Source organism: Anser brachyrhynchus (assembly GCF_964034855.1).
Source record: "Anser brachyrhynchus genome assembly, chromosome: 3".
Taxonomy (NCBI): domain Eukaryota; kingdom Metazoa; phylum Chordata; class Aves; order Anseriformes; family Anatidae; genus Anser; species Anser brachyrhynchus.
Window position 1 is genome coordinate 213,309 of NC_137696.1, and position 12,190 is coordinate 225,498.

Genomic DNA, 12,190 nt, shown 5'->3' on the forward strand with positions numbered 1-12,190 from the left:
CATGTATGTACAATTTTACTTCTTTTTCAACCCTTTAATTTCTCCCTTCGTATTTCCTTTTTTTTTTTTTTTTTCCCCTTTCTTATGTTTCAGGAACCTGTGATCTTTGTTTTACCGTGCCCACGCTGCTCAACCTGTTTTTCCTCAAGCTTCTGCCTTATTTCGGAACAGTGAGGCCGCCTACTGTCCGCTTACCCACGTGGCGTTTCTCCTCATTATGACTGCACAACTACCTCGGAATACAGAAAATTAGTTCTCTACTGCAAAAACACAACTTAGTTTCTCACAGCTCCCTCCTCTCCTTTCCTTACTCCTACTGTTGTTTTTGCACCTCTTCACGTACCGCGCTCTTGAGTTTCTCCAACGTTAAGGCGCAATAGTCTTCTTCGGATGTCACGGGGGATGGGAGGCGTACAACGCCATTATTTTTACAATACCAACAAATAGTTGTTTGAGCCAATTCTGTTCAGGTAACCACGAAGTTAGTTTCTCCCACATGTTTCTAAATGCCCAGGAACTGTCATCTTGAGCTACTCTATGTAGGATCTTTCCCCCCCCACGCCCCCCAGTATACCTTTTTTTCCCCCAAATATCAGTCAAATCCGTCCCGTTTGATCTACATCTATACAGCAACTAGCATTAATTACAGTGCACGCTCCTCCTTATGAGGTTATTAATGAATCTAATACTATTCGATTCTACGGTGCTATTTTTGCAAACTTATCAAACTTATTTTCTAGTTCTTCAGTTATAGCGGAGATATTTGCAATAGCTTTTTCTAATTCACCCACCCCTCACCGAGGTAAAAACCACCTTGCAAAGCTGTGAAATACTAGAGAATTTTACTAGAGAATTGTCTGGAGTCCGCTTAATCCTGCGTGTGGTCTCAAGGGGGCTTTGGCTTTGTGGGTCTTCAATAATAGTCACGTTTGGAATTACTGCCTCCAGGGTGCAAGCTCCCTTCCATCCCAGGGGCAACACCTTCCTGGCTTTATTGCCACGTAGCCAGTACCACCTCTCGCCATTTGGGACAGGCCATCCAGGTGCAGGATTCTCACGTCGCATCTGGCACGCGCTATGTATATTAGCGCTCCTGTGGCTACCATATTTGGTGCAGCGTGGATTATTCCCTGCGTGGATAATTCCACACCCAGGGTCAGTACTATCGCCCCCTGAGTTTCTATCAATGTTGTTTAAAAGGCACCTTCGATAACGCGGTATATTGTAGCCAGGATTACGCGCAGGGAGCGTGAGAAACACTCCGTAGCCAGTAGCTTAGGCTCAGGCGAGGATCTCAGTGAAGTAGTAATTTATTCGCGATCGCAATGGCACGCGTCCCACAAGCAGGAGCGCGCCTACTAGTCACACAGTACAGTTTATGTACTTTCTTTCTCGACGACCGGGACCCTCCCGTGTTTCCCCACTGACTGGGTATTCCGGGTTCACAACCTATCCGACGCTTCACAGACACTACGTGGCCTTCAGTTGCCGGCCTGTTCAATTTCAAATTTCTTTTGACTTTTTTACTGTTTGAAGCGGTAATGTTTCTTCACTGATCTGACTTGACGCCGTGATTTTCACCTAGCTGCTCTGAGGGGTCCGGTTGTCTGCATTTTACAAGGTTGTCCGTTAAGCTTTCTTATCACTGCGAGCCTATCTCAACACCGCATTCCTTCCCTCTAAACAACGTAACTCTGCAAAAACAACATTTTTATTCCCACAATTCCCCCCTTTTCTTCTTTATAAACTGTTGATTTTTGCAAAACTTTTCTCTGCGGTGTAATTTGGTAGATCTCTTCCTCTTCTTCACCTTCTTTGCTTTCCATCCCCTCTAATATCATCGCCTTACGTGAGTAAGGTGGTGGCTCCACGGTCATTTGTTTCAACAGCGCAGTTTCAGTGAGCCGCTGTACCAGTCCTTTTACATCAGGGGATAATGCAACAACCAAGGGCCGTCAAAACTCCTGCTACTACGATCAAGGATACAGATACGGACGCTACGGTCCCTTTCCATCTAGCCAACCGAAACTGCGAACATCCCGTGACGGAAGGACCCAGTCCTAATTACTCTGCCAATTCACTGGCAGGCGCCGGAACCCCCTTCAACGCCCCGCTTACTGCGCCACCCTCCGCGCCACTACTGCCGGCCATTGAAGCGCAGCGGCGCTCACTCAACCTCGCACACACGCACCCCCTCCCGCGCCCACCACCCCCACCTCACGGCCGCTGCTCCACCGCCCGCCCCCGCCCTCCCGGGGCTCAACCCGCCGCTCTGGCCCACTCTCGGGCGCTCCGCTCGCAGCCGCGACCCCCGAGCGCCCCGCCGCCGCGTCGCCGGGGCCTCCCAGCGGCCCCTTCGGGCCCCCGCGCGCCCGATTCGCTCGGCCCCGCGCCGAATTTGCATGCCCCGCCCCCGGCACCGCCTCTCCCTCCCCGCGGCTCGCCGCCCGCGTGCCCCGCCCACCGAGCCCCTGCGCCCGACCTCCGCTCCGCGCTGATTGGCGCAGCTCGGCCTCCTCTGGGCGTTCGCCCCGCCCCTTCGCCCGCCCCCCTCCCCTCCCCTCCGGCGTGATTTGCATGCCCCGCCCCTCTCCCCGGAGCCGCGCCGCCGCCCGCCGCCTCATTGGCCGGGGCCCCGGGCCGCCCGCCCCGGCGGCACCGAGCAGCGCCGCGGGACCTGCGCGCGGCCGGCCGGGCCGGGCCGCTCTCGTCGGCAAGGAAGGCCCGGGCGGCCGGCCGGGCGCGGCAGAAGGGGGAGCGGAGCCGCCGCACGAGGAGGGGCTGCGAGCGCTGAGCGCGCTCGGGCCGGAGGGGAGACGCTTTGTCTGCTCCGGGAGCCGGGAGGAGACGCGACCGGGACGGCGACCCGAGCTGGCCGCGAAGGGGCGTCCGGAACTGGGAAGGACGGCCGGGGGGCGGCTGCTGCTCAGGAACCGGCCGGGCAACCGGACACGCGCGCGGCGGTAGCTTTGCGTGTGCGTACACGCTGTTGTCGTTACTTTCTCTTAATTTGCTGTCCTATTAAACTGTCTTTATCTCAACGCGCACGCTTTACCCACCCCACCCCCGCTTCTCCCGCCTTTCCCGGAGCGGGGGGACTGGAGGAACGGGGCGAGGAAACGGCTGCGCGGCGCTGAGCTGAGCTGTGCGGCAGGTTGAAGCTCGGCAGCCGGAGAGGCTCCCGCTGCCCCGGCATCGCGGCCAGACCCCGTCGCCTTCCCCTCCCCCGACAGCTGAAGCTGTTCTGTGTTATGTAGCCCCGCTACATAACCTGCTCCCGTAAAGCTGGCAAGCGCCGTGTGCTCGGGGTGCGCGCTACTCCGTGCCCGGGGCGGCACCGGCACCGCGCCTCGGCGGCCCGACCCGGCCGCTGCCGCCCATAGTGCCGGCAAGCCCTGCACGGCACCTCCGCCCTGGGTTCCTCCGAGCCAATCACGGAGCGTTTCCGCCCTGAGTGAAGGCTAGCCGTGACGCCGCTTCCGCCCTGGGTTCCCAGCCAATCCCGGAATGCTCCCGCCCTCACTGACGGCTCGCTCGGACACCGCATCCGCCCTCACGGTCCAGCCAATCACGGAGCCGTTTTGGCCCTCGGTGAGGGCACGCCCTGACGTCACTTCCGCCCCCGGTTCCCTCCCACGTAACGGGTCTCAAGGCAGTTCGTTCCCTTTCAACAATAACGGAGCGCGGCTGTGCTTCAGAACGATTGCATTTCTTGAAATCTCTAGGAAGCAGTCCGTGAAATGTGATCTCGGACCCTCGCCTTTTAAGCATCAGAGGCAAACGTGCTATCTGTAGATGCTCCTTAGAAGCTAAACTGTCAGTCTGCAATTGTTTTACCTTTACTGCAACTCAGGACCGCACTCGGAGCGCTGACTCAATGCCGTGTGTGCTGTCTCCAGCTAGCTGTCAGGCACACGCTGCTCCACGGAGAAGTCAAATTTCCTCTGAAATTGCTTACCCAAACCAGTATGGGACGCAATAGGAAACCAGGGAGGAAGCAACCTCTCCTCTGCACTCAGAGTCCGTCCTGCCGTCAGCTACAGCATGGGACAGAAACCGTATTATTCAGATGCGGAGGTATCAAAGATGATCCTCTGAAGTCGCATCGGAGAACTTGAGGCTGGGGGCTGACAGGAAGAAAAGTAACTAACAAGACAAGCCATCCTAAGTCTGTAAAAAAAAAAAATAGAAAAAAGGAAAAAATAGAAATAGAAAAAAAATAGAAAAAAAAGAAAAAGGTCGGGGGGTGGGAAGCCAGTAAGAATCAGCCTGATAAAAGGTTTACAAATGAGATGAAGAAGAAGAGGAGAAGGGGAGAGATTGTCTATGCAAGGCAAGAGACCCAGGAGGCAAAGGCTGAAGTCTAGGCAGGCAGACTAGAATGTGACGAGGAAACATGCTGGCTTTCTATGAAGAAGAGAGCTAGCAGCAAGGAAGTAATAATGCCAGACGAGGGAGACTAGTGCCTTTTCCTTTCACGTGAACATACTCCCTTCACTAGAGCATACTCCCCTTCAGTATGAAACGAGGACCAACGCTCACAAAATTCAGTTATAAAATAGGAAGCTGCCCTTTGGCAGTCTCTTTCTAAGTGCCCATACCCATCACTTGCTCCTCAAACACTTGCTCATATGTTAGAGAAATGCTCAATCAGTCTTGCTAAAAATACTAGCAGTGAGAGCCTAGACTCATCGCTCCACAAGCGAGTGAAAGCAATCATTCTGCCTCGGTGCAAACATGCAGTATCAGTATGGGACAGACCACTCACAGCCTAGAGCTTCTACTTTCTGTGCTAATTTTTTTTTAGCATATATTCTTAACAGTTGCGATTTGCTATTAGCAATCTATATCAAACATTTGATGTTTAATGGTAGCCTGCAACTCAGCTGCGTTCGGCATGGACAGGAAAGTGCTCATTGGTAGGAACCTCATAAATTGCAAGTTAAGCAGGGAACCTACGTTATAAGACACGTGCAGAAACCGCAGCACCTGAACGTAAGCTAACTCCTTCTCTACGCTGGGTATCAAAAACCAACCCTGAATAACTCTCGACATTGCAGAAGCAAGTCCCAAGAATGTGCCCGTAGAAAAAAAAAAATTGGGATGGCAACAGAATTCATTTCAGAAGAGTCTTTTGAGGCAAGACTTCTTGCAGCCTTCCAGTAACTCACCAACAGAAATACACTTTTGTTATCAAAGATCTCTCTGCATTACAGTTTGCGACGTGCCAGTTTCACACATTTTCTAACCCAAGACCAGCTTCTCGATGCACCCCTCGAACGCAAGAGAACGGATTTAGTCTATGCTGCCTGAACTGTACTTTCCTCAGTCAGAAGGTAATATGGTTCGTTCCGGAAAGCATCATTTTTCAGTAACAACCTTCCCCACAGGGGCCAAACATTACGTTAACCAGCCCAGGAGATACTCATGCTATTTCATACATGACGATAACAGGGCAGATACTTGCTATATTCAATTCCTAAAGCGAGCCTCCTTTGGCAAAAGAAAACGCTATTTATTTATTTATTTAGATTTTTTTTTTTTTTTAAACAATGCCGTGGGTTGCTGCTTTCAAAGGCCTCTCTGTCTTCTCTGATGAAGACATCTCTCATGTAATTATGGAAGCTGCAGCTGTTTCCACTGACAAGCTCTCAAAGTCCTGGGCTCACTAACCTGTGACAGCCGTAATATCCAATTGCAGGTGACGGAATATTCTAGTTCTGCTCATTTCCTTTGAGGCCCAGAAAAGCTCATGACAACAGGAGTACCATGAAAGGACCCATAATATTACCTTTATTTTCAGCTTCTTCTAAGTCCTTCTCGTTTGCCAAGAGAATTTCTTCTCTCTGATCAGGTAACAAGTCAGCAAGACGATAATCAATCTCCGCTCTCTGAAAGAGAAAAGTTTCTGAACTGCATCCTTATATGAAGTCCGTGGTGTTTGACATCTGGCTCACTTCAGCTCATTTCTACTGACACATCTTCTCGCCGTCTTGACTCCCTGGATGCTTGGAGCCAGCTGATTTTTTCCAGGACCCATTTGTGTTATAAACCTGTATTTTAAGGCTTGCCACGTGTTCCCAACCTTAAAGAGTGAGCACATACTGTTCTCTCACCTGCTCAGGCTGCAGAGCTGCCAGGGTCCTGCCACCAGCTCGAGCCCTTTCACCCTGCTGCTCTGCTGGAGGGCCTGCCAAAACAAACAAACAAACAAAACACAACCACAAGACACGCAGACAAAGGTTACAGCCCATGTGGGAGGAAACGAACGCTAACCTTTCATCTTCCAACTCTTTACTCAAAGCAGGAAAACAGGTACGGTCCTAATAGACATATCAAAGAAATTCACTGTATGCCAGAACAGGAAAATCTGTATCAGATACCAAAATGCTGCCACGGTCCCCGAGCACAGCCCTTTTCAAGGCATCACGGAGATTCAGCAAGATCATCCAGGTCATAGGGGACAAACAAGCTCGTATCAAAGCTGCACACAGCTTGTATCAAAGAGACTTGACAAAGAGCAAAAGAATACAAGGACGGCTAAATCTCAGGAGAGATTTAGGAGAAAACTGAAAACAGGGAGGCATCCTTTGAAAAAGTTTAATTAGACAACTAACGAAAAGAGAAAAGATTGCAAAACAACACGGGAATGTACAAACAGCGCTGGAAGCCAAAAGCGGCCTGAGTAACAGCTTGCAGAATAGCTGCTCTCTCCACGCCTCTCCCTGTGCACACTGAAGGGTTCCTACGGAAGAAAGGTTTTCTTCTTGGCGTGGATATCAAAGAACCTGTCTCAAACTGAAACGATACAGAACAAGTTTTGAAACAGAAGCAGAAGTAACAAGTCAAAAGGCTCACGCAGCATTTCACTAAGGAGTTCTCAAGTAGCTCACGGATAAGCTACGTTTTCATTTTTAACTCTCTTGAAATTGTCTGTAGGACAGATGACTTGAAATGTGACTAATAGGCCCGGACTTCTATTTCAGAAGCGTCCTACAGAAATTGCCAGAGCAGGAATTCCCACATTAAGGAAAATAACAGGAGGTAAGAAAAGAACTAGCGGACACTTGATTAAGAAGACTTAATTAAGGAGCGTTAAAACAGCTTTTTAAAGCGAGGTCATACTTTATAAAGTAGAGCGTATTTTCGTGTTCTTTGAAAAAAAGTGACACACGCGAGGAGATAAGAGTTCATTTTAAAAAGGTACCTGACTATTTCAAGTGTGTTTTGGAAGACAGAAGACAAAAGAAAGAATGGGAGTAACCACGTTCCATGGTAGAGGAAGGGTCGCAGTAAGATTTCACCTTTACTTTTGCTGTTCACCATATTTGTAATCGTCTGAGACGTGGGGTTACAAGATGAAAAGCTTTATAGCTGATACAAATTTATTGCAGTAGGACAAAGTGAAAAGCGCTGATATCGCACTTTTTCCCAGAAAGGAACTTCTCGGAAAAGGAGCTAAGTTTCCTGGTGGACGCCAACTTGAACACGAAACAGCAATGTGCCTTTGCTGCAAAAGCAGCTGAGGGTATCCTGGGTGGCATTAGGCAAAGTATTGCCAGCAGGTCAAGAAAGGCGATCCTCCGCCTCTGCTCAGGAACGGTGAGGCCGCACCTGGAGTGCTGGGCCTGGGCCTCCCAGTACAGGAGAGACCTGGACACACTGCGAAGAGTCCAACGGAGGGCCACGAGGACGGTAAGGGACTGAAACACCTTTCCTATGAGGACAGGCTGGGAGAGCTGGGACCGTTCGGCCTGGAGAAGAGGAGGCTTGGAGGGGATCTCATCGATGTCTGTAAATACACGAAGGGAGGGTGGAAGGAAGACAAAGCCAGACTTTTCTAACTGGTACCCAAGGAACAAAAAAGGAGGCAACAGACACAGGCCGAAACATAGGATGTTCCCCTCCTGTGGTTTCCTGAACATCAGTAAATACTTTTTCGCTGTGAGGGTGACTGAGCACTAGCGTAGGCTGCCCAGGGAGGTCGTGGAGTCACGGTCTTTGTGAGGTTTCAAAACCTGTCTGGACGTGGTCCTGGAAAACCAGATCTGGGTGGCTCTGCTTGAGCAGGGGTGTTGGACCGGGTGACCTCTGGAGGTCCTTCCGACCTCAACCAGCCTGTGATTCCTTTGCAGCCGCTATGCAACCAAATAGCAAGCACAATTCAAAGCAGATAAACGTGAAGAAATGCAGAGGCAAAAGGGGAAATCAGGCCTCGGTACTGCACATAATCCTATGAAAACATCACCCCAATGCTCATCAGCGTCGAAGAGCAACTTACACGTTTAAGCTTTTGGAAAAGGCCTAGGAAAGGCAACAAGAAACATCACCAGTCTGATCAAAACTCAAAGTTAGCCTTGCTATCTCATAAACTGAAGGTTCATTTGCATCTTGGATGCTACACAGAATTTTATTTTTGCCTATCTTAAAAAGGTCACAGTAGAATAAAAACAGTTTCAGCCAAGAGAAACGGGGATCGCCAAACTTTTGGAACAGTTTCTGTAGAAAAGGACTAAGAAAAAACCTTTTTCATGTGACAAAGAGACGATGAGGGAAAAGACGATGTCTCATATCATAGAAGTTGAACAGAGATCGATCACCCGTGTTCTCTTTCCATACAGAAGGCGGGGGCATCAAAAGCTAGCAGGAAGCAAACTTCAACGCTCCTCCTGCCCACAAACACACACAAAATAAAGGAAGCAGTTCTCCACATAGTGCTAGCTCCAGAGTTTACGCACAATACCTAGTTAAGGCTCGTGACTGCTGTGACCCACGGATGCTAAGTGTTTACATGGGTTCAAAGGATATGGCCGATTTTTACAAGAAACACATTAAGCGTTTTTATACTCAAAGGCATTGGCTTGTCTTAAAGTGCAAGTCACAAGTATCGCTCTATACTCGTTCCATTCTGCTAAGACCACCGATCTTTGGTCTGACTTTCTGCGGCCCTTGTTACATTGTCACAGCAACACAGAGGCAGGAAAACATTCCTGCATACGGTAACAAAAGACCGAGTCATTAAAAGAACTTACGACAAAAACCCAAACTACACACTATCTTAGTTCAGCCGTACATTCTATATGCACGCTTTCACCCTGGAATCTTCAATAATAGATGATAACCTCTAAGACTAAAAGCAATACAAATTCTACCCAGTTCTTTGAATGCAAGTCTGATGCAGCAAGTCATCAGCTGGAAGGAACCCGAGCAGAGGATTCAAGATGTTCTATTCCAACATTAAAAGTTACCTTTCAAAAGCCGTTTGTCAAGCAGAGCGTAGTTTCCCATTTGTTGAACAGGCAGGCCTAGCCAAATTTTGACCCTAAACTTCCAGGAAATCTCTACAGCTCCCAATGTACATGTTACTTCCGTACTCACCTGCAGGTTTTACCTCTGAAAAAAAAGTTCCAACTTTCTTCCCTTCCACAACACCTGTGATGACACGACCCGAGATCTTTGGGTGGGTTCCACTTGCAATCACTGCAGAGGTGCCTCCTTGGAGGGCCCACAGAGCTGCTTTCACCTGCGATGAAGGATAGAGCCAGTTCCCGAAAATGCACTTGTTATTTGAATCCCCATGCTCAACACGAATTCTTGCTCCACTTTGATCACTTATGTTTCCCACCTGGGATTTGGTTCCAAACGTCACCGATTGTTGGTCTCCTGGGTAGGATATGTCAGTGAGCTTTGCATCATCGGATCCAGGAGGGCTGTCAAAGAGTCCTGAAATGAATAATAAAAAATTGTTAATGTTACATATCTTCTGTTCCAAAGCTCACCAGGGAAAAATAACTAAAGCCTTTGAGGCTAAAAACCTGTATTCCACTCTACAGGATTCAAAACTTCCACTGAACCCTCCTTTTGTGGAACTGAAAGGATGAAACACTAACATGCAGGCTCAAGATGCGTAACTTCACCGGAATTGTAGCTAGTGTGAGGAAACAGAATATCCACATGCTGAATAGCATCACGTACGCTGGGAAGTACCCACACTTCAGTGAGGTTAGAGAGAAAACCGGAAAGAAGTTTCCAGCTTTTATACGGTTCAGAATCAGGGCTGACACACAAGAGTGCACAACTGAACAAAGGACAGTCCTCTTCACCTAAAATCTCAGATGATATTCCCGAATGCTGTGTTGTACACTGATAAACCGGGCAACTTAGAAATATGTATAAAGGCTAACTATTGAGTTCTGCAAAGAAAGGACACAAGACTATAGACACACACTTATTCATTTTAAATAAATATTGTACTTTTATTTAACTATGTTCTGAGTTGAGCGATACTTCTGTTTACCTAACATGTAAACCCTAAACTCTACCGCCAAACTTCCCAGAAGTTCTATGCGAACAAACACGTCACAGATTAAAGCGCACAAGTGAAGAGTACCTGAACTCTTCCTTTACAGCTTGGGAAGGAAAGGACACTTCTTTCCATAAAGAAGATACCACAGCAAATGAATAAGCTGTGAGGAAATGGGAGCGGTGTTTTCGTTTGTTTTTTATTTTTATTTTTTTATAAGTTGTTTGGACTACCATTTTTGTTATTTTTTTTTCCTGAGGCAGTCATTTCAACTAGAATCAACCATGAAATCCATCTGAAACAGCTGGAAGAAATTGTGGTTATGAAAAGCCAACCTCCTTCCTTCTCGGGGCCTACAATATGGACCAAAGTCCAGAAGCCACCGAAGGAAACACGTCTGGAGATGATAAAAAGAGTACGTGATTTTGTTGATGGCCTGGTGTGAAACTGTACCAACCACCTTCCTCTTTCCAGAAAAGTACCTTCAACATCAACAGGTGACAGACTTCACGGCAGCACAGCTCACAAGACTAGACCACTATCAGCCACACGTCTGGGAGACAGAAAAGCTAGCAAGCTCCAGGTATCTGGAAAGCAATATCCAGGACATGTAAAGTACCCATAAATCACTGAAAGACAGGATCCACTGCCGGAAGAAGCAAACGATTGTAGAATAGCGTTCGGCTTATATGCAGGGAAAGACTATGTATTTAGAATCAGGAGCGTTACTCATGACTATATACAATTCCGAGGAGCTAGCCGAAGTACCGTAGCGTCCACACAGGGCGTGCCTTCCAATCCTTTTACCGGCTTTGTTGCCCTCCTCTGTACGCTTTCAGGGATCTTAACGTTCTTTTTATATTGTAGAGCCCAGAATCGCACACAATATTGAAGGAGAGGCTTCGCCAACGCTAAATACAGTGGGAGAATCACCTCTTTTGACCAGCTGGCTACACTGTGTTTAATATATCCCAAAATACTAGACGATAACCCGTGCTTCTGAATCCTCTAGCTATCTTCCCAGGGCCCTGAAATTTATTTTGATTGAACACAGACTTCTTGCTGCAAACTTGTTGGTACCCACGTGAAAGAGCAGGAGTAGGGAATAATCTGAAGTTTGAACTAAGCTCGTAAGCTCGCTAGCAATGTCCCTGATCCAAGCCCCAGGCAGGTAGAAAAGCTCTCGGTAAAGATGGTCTGATCTGCAGATGGGAGCCTCTGTTCCCTTCAGAAGGCAGTCACCTGTGACTATAACCTGGCACTATTTCTTCACAACGCTGGCCTTGATCTCTCGATCACTCTACAATTCCACGAAAGGAATTGCCTCCCAAGTCGTTCTTGACTGACCACAACTAGCGTTCCATAAAGCCCTGCAAGCACTTGTTCATTGTTTCTAGGATAATTCTTAAAGCTGAAGCGGGAGGAAAAAAAAAGAAAAAGAGGGGGGGGTGGGGAAGAAGCACAGCCATTCCTTTCTTCAGTAATGTGAGCAAAAAGCTCAGGCGCTCGGCAACAACAGAATCGTAGAATATCCTGAGTTGGAAGGGACCACCGAGGATCATCGTTAAGGACCACCGAGTCAAACAACGCGCTTTGAAAGACAAAACACAGAAGAACCTGCACGTTATTTAATCTCAGCTGTAGAGTCACGTGTATTTGTACCCGCTCATTCCTTCACCTGCCAGTTTATTGTGCTACAGACGCTACAGAACACACAAACTGCAAGGTTACTACTACCTTTTGTAACCGATGCGACCTTTGGTAGGGCTAGCCGTCTAAGAGAGCCACCAAAATCCCCTTCACGCCCGGATTTCACCCGGAGGTCGCTGCGACTTACCCGGACAGCTGGGACAGACGGGCTGCTCTTTCTCCTGGGAAACCTGCGAC

The 12,190-nt window shown here is 48.5% G+C and overlaps 1 long non-coding RNA gene across 1 annotated transcript; it reads right to left on the reverse strand.

Moving 5' to 3' along the window:
* Positions 1 to 8,724: 8,724 nt before the first annotated feature.
* Positions 8,725 to 11,702, reverse strand: LOC308192749. Its single transcript, XR_013949105.1, has 2 exons — positions 9,626 to 11,702; positions 8,725 to 9,523 (listed from the first exon to the last, which is right to left on the reverse strand). It is a non-coding gene; the product is annotated as an uncharacterized lncRNA (long non-coding RNA).
* Between the last annotated feature and the right edge of the window lie 488 nt (positions 11,703 to 12,190).